This window comes from Cherax quadricarinatus, chromosome 71 (genome assembly GCF_038502225.1).
Source record: "Cherax quadricarinatus isolate ZL_2023a chromosome 71, ASM3850222v1, whole genome shotgun sequence".
Classification (NCBI taxonomy): Eukaryota; Metazoa; Arthropoda; class Malacostraca; order Decapoda; family Parastacidae; genus Cherax; species Cherax quadricarinatus.
The window spans coordinates 13912854-13927827 of record NC_091362.1 but is presented as its reverse complement, the minus strand read 5'-3'; the positions used below and the strand labels follow the sequence as shown (position 1 = coordinate 13927827).

Sequence of the window (14974 nt, the reverse complement as noted above, 5' to 3'; positions counted from 1 at the left end):
ACTGACCTGGTAACAATGAAAATTAGTTATTTACAGAAACATGAATTCAATCACACAATTAAACATGGGTGCTAATGCGCTTAGAAATTATTTACAATACATTCAGGAGCGAATTCCAGTTAGTCGGTCTGGAGAGCTGGTATAACAGTGATTGGCACTGTTGGTGTCTTTGACACCTTTGTCTTGTGGCAACTTTTTTGGACCCTCTAGCTCTCTGCGATACATACCACTGGCCACAGAGTCTTGGAACTGCTAGCTCTGTAGGATACATACCACTGGCCACAGAGTCTTGGAACTGCTAGCTCTGTAGGATACATACCACTGGCCACAGAGTCCTTTAACTTCTAGCTCTGTAGGATACATACCACTGGCCACAGAGTCTTAGAACTTCTAGCTCTGTAGGATACATACCACTGGCCACAGAGTCCTGGAACTTCTAGCTCTGTAGGATACATACCACTGGCCACAGAGTCTTAGAACTTCTAGCTCTGTAGGATACATACCACTGGCCACAGAGTCCTGGAACTTCTAGCTCTGTAGGATACATACCATTGGCCACAGAGTCTTAGAACTTCTAGCTCTGTAGGATACATACCACTGGCCACAGAGTCCTGGAACTTCTAGCTCTGTAGGATACATACCACTGGCCTTCCCACGGCTAGATGGCAAAAATACGCTTAAATATAATCGCGAGAGACAAGAGAGCTTCCACAGGTTTTTCTCTGTTCTTTCATACTTATCACCCCCCCTCTGTATCTCTAGAAGTGGTTGGCAGGTATATACTCCGTGAGATGTATATCTCTCAGCGTATATATACACTGAAAGCTTTCTTTAATCCTTATTTTAGTATTAAAGTATTTTTCGAGTCGTGACGAGAAGGTTATGGGAGGCCTTAATGGCCCTCGTTGTAGGCGATAGGCTTTAAACCTCTCCCATTAACCCATCTAGAAGCGATTGATCCTTCAGGCTTTACAGGATTTAAAAAATAAAATCCTGGCATCCCTGAAGCCATACTGTTACTAGCCCTGCCCTCTCCTTCGTCCCTGCTGCCGTAGTCCCTGAATCCTTCTCTGAGATTCCCTCAAGTCCCTGGCGTCGGGGCGTTGAATCCCTCATGTTATCCAGGGCACATGGGCGGCTCTGGCCGGGGTATTACGCTGCAGATCCCCGGTGGGACGTGAGGTTGATCCCAGGGGTGAAAATATACTTCCTGGAGGATGCTGAAGGAAGATCCTGCATGCATGGCAGATGGGCGGGTGGGCGGGGCCAAGCAGTAGCGTCCAAAGCAGCCAAAACTTGCTAATTAATTCTTAAACACGAAATAAACGGGATAATTACTCATGGAGAGTTGACAGTGGTCAACTGTGTAAGTAAATAAATGATTGGTATGGTGATGAATGGGGAAATGACTGGGAGATTTGAATAAATATAAAGGGGATGTTCAGTGGGCGTGTCTGGTTTGTATGCGCGCGCAAATGGTGGGCGGAGTCAGAAGTGAGCGGTACATGAGAGGCTGCGGGGGCCCCGCCCCCTCAGTCACCTCGCGGCCCTTGTCAAAGGAGGGTTATTACGTCGCTCTTCCCGTGCACTCATCCACGTGGCTCCCAACAAACGTAAACAGATCTCTCACTATCTTCCAGGACTGTGGTAAATCCCGTGTGCCTGAGATAGAACACGGAAGACCTGAGAAAGGTCAAGCTAGACGTGAGAAAGCTCAAGACAAACCTGAGAAAATCCAAGATAGGCCTGAAAAAGATCAAAATAGCCCTGGGAAGGATCAAACTAGACGTGAGAAAGCTCAGGACCTGAGAAAGGTCAAAAAAGACCAGAGAATTATCACGATAGACTTAAGAAACATCAAGAGATCTGAAAAGAAGCTCAAGACAGATTTGGAAAGCTATCTTAGGAGTAAGACAGAGGGCGGAAGAGGATATTGTGTGTGAAGAAGGTGTTTGCGATCCCACGAGGAGCAATGAGGCGATCGTCGTTCTGAAATATTGTCCCCAGAGTGTCTTCCAAGGTGAGTGTTGCTCTGTGGCCATCTATCTTGTGGCCATCTACATTGTGGCCCTTTACTTTGTGGCCTTCTACATTGTGGCCCTCTACATTGTAGCCCTCTGCATTGTGGCCATCTACCATGTGACCCTTTACAGTGGGGCCCCTCTATCTTGTGGCCCTCTACCTTGTGGCTCTCTACCTTGTGGCCCTCTACATTATGGCCCTCTACAGTGTGGTCCTCACTCTTGTGACCCTCTACCTTGTATCCCTCTACATTGTGGTCCTTTACATTGTGGCCCTCTACTGTGTGGTCCCCTATCTTGTGGCCTATACCCTGTGGCCAACTACATTGTGGCCCATTACCTTGTGGCCCTCTTCCTTGTGGCCCTACATCTTGTGGCCCTCTTCCTTGTGGCCCTCTGCCTTGTATCCTCTACTTTGTGGCCTCTACCTTTTTGGTCCTCTACCTTGTGGCCCTCTACTTTGTGGCCTCTCCCTTTCGGCCCTCTACTGTGTGGCCTACTATCTCGTGGCCCTCTACCTTGTGGCCCTCTACCTTGCGGTCTTCTATCTTGTGGCCCTCTATTTTGTGACCCTCTACCTTGTGGGTTTCTACCTTGCGGCCCTCTACCTTGTGGCCCTCTACCTTGTGGCTTTCTACGTTCTGGCCCTCTACCTTGTGGCCCTTTACCTTGTCAACCTCTTCCTTATGGGCGTCTACTTTGTGGCCTTCTACAATGTAGCCCTCTACACTGTGGCCCCTCTACCTTGCTACCTTCTACCTTGTGGCCCTCTATCTTGGGGGCATCTTACTTATGGCATCTACCTCTTGGCTCCCTACACTGTAGCCCTCTACCTTGTAGCACTCTACATTGTGGCCCTCTACCTTGTGGCCCTCTTCATTGTAGCCCTCTAACTCTTGGCCCTCTACCTTGTGGCCATCTCCCTTGTGACCCTCTGCCTTGTGACACTCTACCTTGTGGCCCTCTACTTTGTGGCCCTGTACCTTGTGGCCCTCTACTTTGTGGCCCTCTACCTTGTGACCTTCTACCTTGTGGGCATCTACCTTGTGACCCTCTACCTTGTGGCCATCTACCTTGTGACCCTCTACCTTGTGGCCATCTCCCTTGTGGGTGTCTACACTGTGGGCGTCTACCTTGATAATGTCGACCTTGTTAGTATCGACCTCGTTATTGTCGATGTTGTGGTTGAGTGTCTACCTTGTGTGTGATGAGCGTGGTTGAGTGTCTACCTTGTGTGTGGTGAACGTGGTTGAGTGTCTACCTTGTGTGTGGTGAGCGTGGTTGAGTGTCTAACTTGTGTGTGTGGTGAACGTGGTTGAGTGTCTACTTTGTGTGTGGTGGGCGTGGTTGAGTGTCTACCTTGTGTGTGGTGGGCGTGGTTGAGTGTCTACTTTGTGTGTGGTGGGCGTGGTTGAGTGTCTACTTTGTGTGTGGTGGGCGTGGTTGAGTGTCTACTTTGTGTGTGGTGGGCGTGGTTGAGTGTCTACTTTGTGTGTGGTGGGCGTGGTTGAGTGTCTACCTTGTGTGCGGTGAACGTGATTGAGTGTCTACTTTGTGTGTGGTGGGCGTGGTTGAGTGTCTACCTCGTGAGTGGTGGGCGTGGCTGAGTGTCTATCTTATGTGTGATGAACGTGGTTGAGTGCCTACCTTGTGTGTGGTGAACGTGGTTGAGTGTCTACCTTGTGTGTGATGAGCGTGGTTGAGTGTCTACCTTGTGTGTGGTGGGCGTGGTTGAGTGTCTATCTTATGTGTGGTGAACGTGGTTGAGTGTCTAACTTGTGTGTGGTGAACGTGGTTGAGTGTCTACCTTGTGTGTGGTGGGCGTGGTTGAGTGTCTATCTTGTGTGTGGTGGGCGTGGTTGAGTGTCTACCTTGTGTGTGGTGGGCGTGGTTGAGTGTCTATCTTGTGTGTGGTGGGCGTGGTTGAGTGTCTACCTTGTGTGTGGTGGGCGTGGTTGAGTGTCTATCTTATGTGTGGTGAACGTGGTTGAGTGTCTACCTTGTGTGTGGTGGGCGTGGTTGAGTGTCTACCTTGTGTGTGGTGGGCGTGGCTGAGTGTCTACCTCGTGCGTGGTGGGCGTGGTTGAGTGTCCACCTTATGTGTGGTGAACGTGGTTGAGTGTCTACCTTGTGTGTGGTGGGCGTGGTTGAGTGTCTACCTTGTGTGTGGTGGGCGTGGTTGAGTGTCTACCTTGTGTGTGGTGAGGGTGGTTGAGTGTCTACCTTGTGTATGGTGAACGTGGTTGAGTGTCTACCTTGTGTATGTTGGGCGTGGTTGAGTGTCTACCTTGTGTATGTTGGGCGTGGTTGTCTACTATGTCCCTAATGATTATAATATTTCCCTCTGTTGTTAGACAGTATGTTCTCACCGTGTGTGTGTGTGTGTGTGTGTGTGTGTGTGTGTGTGTGTGTGTGTGTGTGTGTGTATGTGTGTGTGTGTGTGTGTGTGTGTGTGTGTGTGTGTGTGTGTGTGTGTGTGTGTGTGTGTGTGTGTGTGTGTGTGTGTGTGTGTGTGTATGTGTGTGTGTGTGTGTGTGTGTGTGTGTGTGTGTGTGTGTGTGTGTGTGTGTGTGTGTGTGTGTGTGTGTGTGTGTGTGTGTGTGTGTGTGTGTGTGTGTGTGTGTGTGTGTGTGTGTGTGTGTGTGTGTGTGTGTGTGTGTGTGTGTGTGTGTGTGTGTGTGTGTGTGTGTGTGTGTGTGTGTGTGTGTGTGTGTGTGTGTGTGTGTGTGTGTGTGTGTGTGTGTGTGTGTGTGTGTGTGTGTGTGTGTGTGTGTGTGTGTGTGTGTGTGTGTGTGTGTGTGTGTGTGTGTGTGTGTGTGTGTGTGTGTGTGTGTGTGTGTGTGTGTGTGTGTGTGTGTGTGTGTGTGTGTGTGTGTGTGTGTGTGTGTGTGTGTGTGTGTGTGTGTGTGTGTGTGTGTGTGTGTGTGTGTGTGTGTGTGTGTGTGTGTGTGTGTGTGTGTGTGTGTGTGTGTGTGTGTGTGTGTGTGTGTGTGTGTGTGTGTGTGTGTGTGTGTGTGTGTGTGTGTGTGTGTGTGTGTGTGTGTGTGTGTGTGTGTGTGTGTGTGTGTGTGTGTGTGTGTGTGTGTGTGTGTGTGTGTGTGTGTGTGTGTGTGTGTGTGTGTGTGTGTGTGTGTGTGTGTGTGTGTGTGTGTGTGTGTGTGTGTGTGTGTGTGTGTGTGTGTGTGTGTGTGTGTGTGTGTGTGTGTGTGTGTGTGTGTGTGTGTGTGTGTGTGTGTGTGTATGTGTGTGTGTGTGTGTGTGTGTGTGTGTGTGTGTGTGTGTGTGTGTGTATGTGTGGCTTCATAACGAGTTATTAAGTCGAGGTATTCCAATATATTTACAGCACATTCCCTATTCCCCTGACATCCATATGTACATCATTACATCCTGACATTCACAGTGCTCTTCTAATTATACTTAACACTATAAGTATTAACCCGTGTGGTGTCATGCAGTGAAGAAATGATTTGGGTTGGAAATGAAGAGTTTGGGGAAGTTGAGGGTTAGTGAACGAGGAAAATTAATCATAACTGAGGCACTGAGTTAATTTCTGATATTTCGGACAGTTTATTAATACTTGGTGGACTGTTAAAGGTATCGCAACGAGGTGCCGGTTTTTTTTCGCATGTGCTATATCCAGTTGCAAGTCGCATGTGTGTGTGTGTGTGTGTGTGTGTGGTCAACTTTCAAACACACGAGTGATGTTTCCCAAGTCTGACAGCGATGGAACGAAGAGGGCCGAGGAGTTGCTTGTAGTTTGATGGAAAATGATAATTTGTTGTCGTCTAACTCGGACCAGAGCTTTTGCCGGCGGGTATGAAATCTCCGAAACAGTACTGGAAAATAGGTTGGCAGGTAGTAAATGGCGACCAGAGGGGCCGAGGCTACGAATCTGATTCCGAGGACACCTGTGTATTTCGAGACCCAGCAAAACACGACTGTTTACTGTTTACTATAAATTCCCCCATAAGAGTTACATTTATGAAGAGTATGAACTCTGAAAGTCTGGAACGACAACAAATAAGTTAGAAAACATGGCTGCAATGTGTATGATGACACTGATAATGGCATATAACTCTGCTGTGAGAATACCAGCTAGGCCAAGTAAATATTCTCTAATAATTTTATTTAGAAACATAGCCGCATACCCGACGTCATACCAGGATTTGGAACCGTTGAAGTATACCAACATAACACGTGAATGTGACTGATAGTGTAGAGTAAAAAGTGTGCGCGAATTTACATCAGAAAAGTTAGTCTTCGGACATGGAGGGTAGGGCGAGAAAACGTGAATCCCTGGAACATCCCAGGGAGAAGGAAGGGGGATATAAGGGAGAGGACGATGTAAGGTGAACGTAAAGGGGAGGCAAATTAAAAGACGCTAGGGCTCGTGCGAGGGGATTTAAAAACCGTAACAAATGGGACCGGTGGTTTAAGTGAATTTATCACGCTGACACCCGAGATTATTTTATACGAATGAAGATGATGAAGGTCCTGGGAGCAAGCGAAATAACTGAGGCAAAGGGTGCCGCGGCGATTCTGTAAAGACGGGTCGTTTGCTTCTTCATACGAGTTCTCGACCATGAAGACAATGACAGATCTCAAGAAATAATTGTAATCCTTGATGGTGTATAGTTTGAAGACCAATAGTCTTGCTTGAACAGAATTAGAGCTGTGTGAAATCTGAGACGAACTCGCCTATCAGCTCCCCGAGTGGAATGCGCCTAAGTTTTCAGAAGCGTCATGCAAACGAGGCTGTTGTTGGTTTAAAAAAAAAGACACAAGCAAACACTAGGACATTTTTACTAGAAAACATTTCGGTCTTGGAACCTTGATTACTTCTAAAGTTTTCAAATGAGTATGTCCTAGAGTTTGTTCTAGGGCCTTTTTCAACCAATGTGTCGGTAGCAATTACCAAGGTTTATACCAGGCCATTGTTCTCAGCGAGACAGCATGCCATGCAAAATTTCTAGTTAAGATCAAGAAATTTTACCGTATCACATACTGGGACAAAACAGCCATACACGTACAAAACGGAGCCATACATCTGCAAAACGGAGCCATACATGTACAAAATGGAGTCATACATGTACAAAACAGAGCCATACATGTACAAAACGGAGCCATACATGTACAAAACGGAGCCATACATGTACAAAACGGAGCCATACATGTACAAAACGGAGCCATACATGTACAAAACGGAGCCATACATGTACAAAACGGAGCCATACATGTACAAAACGGAGCCATACATGTACAAAACGGAGCCATACATGTACAAAACGGAGCCATACATGTACATAACAGAGCCATACATGTACAAAAAGGAGCCATACATGTACAAAACGGAGCCATACATGTACAAAACGGAGCCATACATGTACAAAACGGAGCCATACATGTACAAAACGGAGCCATACATGTACAAAACAGTCTGTGGACTGATAGGGCGCTACATATAGAATATGGAGCAGTTAACTGAACAATCTATTGCGTACTGTAAGGTCACTAATATTTATATCACAAAAAAATCGTAAGTTTTGACGCTTCTGTCTTCTTAATAAGATCGTCAGTTTTGTAATTTATTAAAGCGAGTGCGTCTCCCTACGATTGAAATTATTATATATTTGTTAGCTATTGTTGGTGCAGTGTAACGAGATCCCATTACACTGTAACGAGATCCCATTACACTGTAACGAGATCTCATTACACTGTAACGAGATCTCATTACACTGTAACTATATCTCATTACACTGTAACGAGATCTCATTACACTGTAACGAGATCTCATTACACTGTAACTATATCTCATTACACTGTAACAAGATCTCATTACACTGTAACTATACCTCATTACACTGTAACTATATCTCATTACACTGTAACAAGATCTCATTACACTGTAACTATATCTCATTACACTGTAACAAGATCTCATTACACTGTAACTATACCTCATTACACTGTAACTATATCTCATTACACTGTAACAAGATCTCATTACACTGTAACAAGATCTCATTACACTGTAACAAGATCTCATTACACTGTAACAAGATCTCATTACACTGTAACAAGATCTCATTACACTGTAACAAGATCTCATTACACTGTAACAAGATCTCATTACACTGTAACAAGACCTCATTACACTGTAACTATATCTCATTACACTGTAACAAGATCTCATTACACTGTAACAAGATCTCATTACACTGTAACAAGATCTCATTTCACTGTAACAAGACCTCATTACACTGTAACAAGATCTCATTACACTGTAACAAGATCTCATTACACTGTAACAAGATCTCATTACACTGTAACAAGATCTCATTACACTGTAACAAGATCTCATTACACTGTACTATACCTCATTACACTGTAACTATATCTCATTACACTGTAACAAGACCTCATTACACTGTAACTATATCTCATTACACTGTAACTATATCTCATTACACTGTAACTATATCTCATTACACTGTAACAAGACCTCATTACACTGTAACTATATCTCATTACACTGTAACTATATCTCATTACACTGTAACAAGATCTCATTACACTGTAACAAGATCTCATTACACTGTAACTATACCTCATTACACTGTAACTATATCTCATTACACTGTAACTATATCTCATTACACTGTAACTATATCTCATTACACTGTAACTATATCTCATTACACTGTAACAAGATCTCATTACACTGTAACTATATCTCATTACACTGTAACTATATCTCATTACACTGTAACTATATCTCATTACACTGTAACTATATCTCATTACACTGTAACTATATCTCATTACACTGTAACTATATCTCATTACACTGTAACTATATCTCATTACACTGTAACGAGATCTCATTGCACTGTAGCGAGATCTCATTACACTGTAGCGAGATCTCATTGCACTGTAGCGAGATCTCATTACACTGTAGCGAGATTTCATTACACTGTAGCGAGATTTCATTACACTGTAGCGAGATCTCATTGCACTGTAGCGAGATCTCATTACACTGTAGCGAGATTTCATTACACTGTAGCGAGATTTCATTACACTGTAGCGAGATCTCATTGCACTGTAGCGAGATCTCATTACACTGTAGCGAGATTTCATTACACTGTAGCGAGATCTCATTACACTGTAGCGAGATCTCATTACACTGTAGCGAGATTTCATTACACTGTAGCGAGATCTCATTACACTGTAGCGAGATTTCATTGCACTGTAGCGAGATCTCATTACACTGTAACTATATCTCATTACATTATAACGAAAGATCATTATAGTACATTTGTACACAGTACACACATAACCCGCATATTGGAGGGAGGAGCTCACGACGACGTTTCGGTCCGACTTGTACCATTTACAAAGTCACAGTAACAGAAAGGAGTGAGGTTACTGTCGATATGATGTCTGTTCCTTCCGTAGGCTGGGTTACGGTAGGCTAGACTTGGTTAGGTTAAATTAGGCTAGGATAAGGTTTCTAAACTACAAGTTCCAGTAACTCTGGGGTTTCAAGAACTTGTTCCAGGAACTATGCGGTTCAAAGAACTGGTTCCAGGAGCCCTGGGGTTTCAAGGACTGCTTCCATCAACCCTGGGGTTCCAATTACTGGTTCCAGAAACGCTGAGGTTTCAAGAACTAGTTCCAGGAATCCTGGAGTTTCAAGAACTGGTTCGAGCATCCCTGGGGTTTAAAGAACCGGTTTCAGGAACCCTAGGGGTTTCAAGAAATGGTTCCAATAACCCTGGGGTTTCAAGAACTGGTTCCAGGAACCCCGAGAGTTTCAAGAAATGGTTTTAGCAATCCTGGGGTTTCAAGAAATGGTTCCAGAAACCCTGGGGTTTCAGGAACTACTTCAAGCAACCCTGGGGTTCAACTATCTGGTTCCAGCTACCCTGGGAATTCACAAACCATTCAAGCAGCCCTTGGGTTGTTGGAACTGGGGTTCAAAAACCAGTTCCAGGAACCCTGTGGTTTCAAGAACTGGTTCCAAGGGTTCACACAATACTGTCTGATATATTCTCCTTCAACCAAATGGTGGAGGAGGACGCTGATGATCCTGGTGGAGGGTTCTTGATCCAAGAAAGTAGTGCGGCTTCCGTCTCTTTCTTAGGATCAAATCTGGTTACCTCCCAGATTCTGTGTGGTCCCCCTACGGCTTTATCGCTTTCCACCTTATGATTATAATAATTATAATTTGCCCGTATTCGTGGAGAGTTGAACACGTGAGTGAAACTCGTGAGGAACTGATGTTTTGCTCGTGAGGAATTGATGTTTTGCTCGTGAGGAATTGATGTTTCGCTAGTGGGGAATTGATGTTTTGTTCGTGAGGAACTGATGTTTTGCTCGTGAGGAATTAATGTTTTGCTCGTGAGGAATTGATGTTTTGCTCGTGAGGAATTGATGTTTTGCTCGTGAGGAACTGATGTTTTGTTCATGAGGAATTGATATTTTGCTCGTAAGGAATTGATGTTTTGCTCGTAAGGAATTGATGTTTTGCTCGTAAGGAATTGATGTTTTGCTCGTAAGGAATTGATGTTTTGCTCGTGAGGAATTGATGTTTTGCTCGTGAGGAATTGATGTTTTGCTGGGTGCAGTACACAGGTTAATGAACAAGACACTTGTTCATCACTTAGGTATCTGTACTGTCGAAACGTTTCGCCCGAGCAGCAGGCGTCTTCAGATACTGGCGATTATAGCACTGGATGCAATAGCAGTGGAGAGGTAATTCTGAGGTGATCAGTCCCTCGGTTATGGTAGAAGGTGGTCAGTCCTTCAGTACTGACAGAAAGTGGTCAGGCCTTAGCCTTGATAGAAGGCTGTTAGCCCCTCGGCCGTGGTAAAAGGTTGCCAGTCTCTTAGCCTTGATAGAAAGCGGCCAGGCCTTAGCCTTGACAGAAGGTGGTCAGTCCCTCGGCCTTGGTAAAAGGTTGTCAGTCCCTCAGCCTTGATAGAAGATTAGATTTTTCCATTGAAGTGACTAGTTTATTGTGCACTCCATATCCATCCTGTGGAGGGTAGCGCAAGAGCGTAGCGTATGGATACACAAAAGGCCAAGGAACTAGGGCTCCAAAAAGGTTAATAGGTGTACATCTGGATTTATATCTACAACTGACCTATCTAATACATCTGGTAAATATATCTGGTATTACACATGAAGGACCTTCCTGGATATCCTGCTCTATTTCTGCAACATTGCAAGCTCCTGGTAATGTGGTGATTGCCACACGAAAGGTCTAGAGTTAACATTCATCTCCCCCTGTAGCTGTTTTGCATATGTTACTATGTATGATAATTATAGTCACCTAAACTTGTGTTACTGTATTTGTGTACCTGTATCTAAATGAATTTACTAATTTTGCATAATGCGTTCTTTTATTACGTCGCCTACACAGTGGGAACGTGTGAAGTGTTCTCGTTTCTATTCGAGTAAATGCTGGCTGGATATGCTATGTACTCTGAGGAAGACATCAATGATTACGCTGGTAGTGTATGAGGTCGTCCTTGCTGTTGTTCTTGTTGTGGTGTAGTAGTGTGAGTGGAAGTGTATGAGGTCGTCCTTGTTCTTCCTGTATACTTTTAATGTGTGTCTATCACTGTAAAATCTCTAGGAACGGGAATCGGTTGTTGTTGTTATTGTCTTGTATTCTGCTTATAGTTTTGGGAATTAGTCATGGATCTGGAATCTTTTTAGAGAAATGATCAGAATATCCATAACGAAGCGTAACAATATTACGGTGTTGGGGATGGCGGAAAGACGTAAATCGCTTCAAAGTGTTCCATATCGAGATTGGTCAAGACGACACTAATCAGAGAGCTTACGGCCATCTCAGAGTATTTATGTTCCTCGCAGCTGAAGCAGTTGTAGCTAATACACAGCTCTATCAGATTCACGAAGTTCTGCTAATGGGAGGTCCTGAGTGCCATTATTCTCAGCAAGGACTTCGTGAATCTGTCAGAGCTGTCCGTTAATGGTACAATTGTTTCTTCTACTGTGAAGGTAAGTATCGACAAAGTTTAGGACAGTCATAAGCTCTCCAGTCAGTGCGGTGTTAGCCAGTCTGTACATGGAACACCTTGAAACAATTCACTTCCTTTCATCTCCAACATTATGCTCTATTGCGGTACATTCAGTATGACAATCTTGCCATTTTTTATTGGATTTGGTTAGGTTAATATTTAAGTGTATATTTTTTTCGATATAAGCAGTGAATCATTTAACCTCTTAGGTTGATCACTGTTAGCGTGGAAACTATGTAGAAAGTCTTCACATGTAAATTCTTGGACATAATTGGCAGTTAGTTCTGGCCAAGAATTTGTCAAAGCTTGTTTTGTTGGTGATGGTTTTAAGCTTGAAGTTGAGACTTAGGCTTAATAGTTGTGTCGTGTGAATATACATTTGAAAAGTCGGACAAACTGATAACATTGTGTTGGTAAACTGGTTCTCAACACTTTACTGACACAGTCTCTGAAGTTTACTTTCTGGTAGCCGAAGCCAACAAGCTAAATTTCACCTGAAGAGCCACAGGATCGAACTGGAAATGGAAAGTCAGTGCTTGTGCCAGGACAGTGTTTGGAGGAAGTCAACCCACACCGATAATCTCATCAATTTGTCCGCTTTTCAGTCTGAAGTCACACTAGATTATTTCCACACTGACGAAGGTCAATAAGCACAACCTTTCTCAGACTGAAGGACCCAAATATTGCAATTACCAAACCTGATAAGTGTGGCGATATTGTCCGAATGAATGTGAGAGGACGATCACAAGAAGAGTAATTTGTTAACTGTCACAGATACTTCTGGAAAACTTTCCAGGAATCCATTGTGTAACATTGGTACTGACTTCAGCGACGAAGTCAGAAGAATGAGAAGTAAAAAAAGCCCACAATGACGCTCAACACAATCATCTCAAAGCTTTTCTGTTTTATGATCTGCCAAAAACATCTGCAGAAAGCGTACCCTTAACACCTGTTATCTAAAACAAAAGCTCCTTTTCACATGTTCTCGTTAAGTGATTAATGAAAATGACTTTTATCATTTTGCAGTTTTTTTTCTCGTGTAGTTCATTCAGAGAGCTTCAAAAAAATCAGAAGTTTGAATTTGAAGGCGAAAAAATGTTAAATGTGGAGTCGTTGTACCTGAGTCGTTGTACCTAAGCCGTTGTACCTAAGTCGCTGTACCTAAGTTGTTGTACCTGAGCCGTTGTGCATGAGTCGTTGTACCTGAGTCGTTGTACCTGAGTCATTGTGCCTGAGTCGTTGTACCCTAGGGTGAGTGTTCACGACTAAGGTCCTGTTGAGGTGTTAATCGCTTTAGTGGCTGCATAAAAAGAGTGGAAAATTGGGCGGGTTTCCTTACATCTGCTGTCCCTGTTCACCTAGCAGTAGGTAGGTACCTGGGTGTTAGTCGACTGGTGTGGGTCGCATCCTGGGGGGTGTTGGTATACATCAGATAGAGCTCGGCTTTGAAATGAGCTTGAGATAGGATAACAGTTCTTAGACAGTAAAACTGATTGACTGACAACATTTCGCCCACACAGTGGGCTTTATCAAGTCACACACAGATCCATTTGTGAATTGATAAAGCCCACTGTATGAGCGAAACGTTGCCAATAATGATTCGCATTATAATGTAATTTTGACCTGATTCATCGTATAGGCATTGTGTACCATTACTGACTGTTGTTTAGTGGGTCCTGGAAGGAGAGTGGAGGTTGTGGAGGCCAACTGGGGCAGCACTCACGGCTGGGTCAAAATAATCTGTATCAGACTGTTGTTCTTTTAATTGCGGAATGTGCTTAATGAATTATCTGAGGTATTTCTTAGTATTATCACACATTAGTTATGCTGAAACAAGGCAGTTGGAGCGTGTTTCTCAGTTGTTCCCTGCTCACTAGGCTATACTGGTTTGAAATGGGGCACTGCCAACAACAGAGTGAAATGGGGCACTGCCAACAACAGAGTGACATGGGTCACTGCCAACAACAGTGAAATGGGGCACTGCCAACAACAGAGTAACATGGGGCACTGCCAACAACAGTGAAATGGGGCACTGCCAACAACAGCGTGACATGGGTCACTGCCAACAACAGTGAAATGGGGCACTGCCAACAACAGAGTAACATGGGGCACTGCCAACCAGAGAGTAAACTCACAGAGTGAGGAACAAAAGCTTCTACTGGAACAATATTTCTCAGAACTCTGTAAGTCTGTAAATAAAGCGAAACATTGTCTTAATAATCGCTGGTTGTGAGGAATGTGTATCTGACGTACTCGCTCGTAACTGCTGTGACTGGTCTGAGAGTATGTTGTGTTTGTGAGTCTTGGCCAGTCAGCACAGGTGTATGAGTTTTGGGTTACTAGATGTGAAGAAGTTTCTACAGTGCTTTAGTTCCTCAATTCTTTAGATCTTTAGTGTGGTCGAGTATTTGTCGGGATTTGAATAGGTAATATTTGGTTAATCTCATGCCTCTGTGTTGTGCTGATGCACTTATTCGTAGATTGGTCATTCAAGAGGTTTCTCATTTTGGTGTTGTCTTCGCTGGATTTTTGTCTTACGACTTAGTTCACTTTGTCACCTTTGGTGATGACAATGCGGGGGTCTTTGGCGAGGTTCTGCAAGTCGGTGGTGTAACATCTTGGAGGACTGACACAGGAAGGTTCACACAGAGCTGCGGTGTGTAACCTGCTTATAGCTTTTCTGGAGGTCACTATCACTGTGGTTCTTGACCAGGTCCAGTTGGTGCTTTTGTTTACGTAAGCTCATAGTGAATTTAAGTCCTGGGCTCAGTGCTTGTTTCCAGTAATTGAGTTTTAGGGTCAATGGTTGGGGTGTGTGAAGAAAACTTGTTAATCAAGGTTGTAACAAGGTATATGTTAAGGAAATAGCGCGAATCTTAGAAACACACTAAACGGCCACATTT

At 44.1% G+C, this 14974-nt stretch overlaps 1 protein-coding gene across 1 annotated transcript in view; it reads left to right on the top strand.

Moving 5' to 3' along the window:
* The first annotated feature begins 1550 nt into the window (after positions 1–1550).
* Positions 1551–14974, top strand: part of LOC128700312 (LIM domain transcription factor LMO4.2-like) — a 63510-nt gene continuing 50086 nt past the window's right edge. Inside the window, exon 1 of the mRNA XM_053793411.2 lies at positions 1551–2020. The gene's annotated coding sequence lies outside the window, so the exon portion shown is untranslated. The remainder of the gene's footprint in view (positions 2021–14974) is intronic.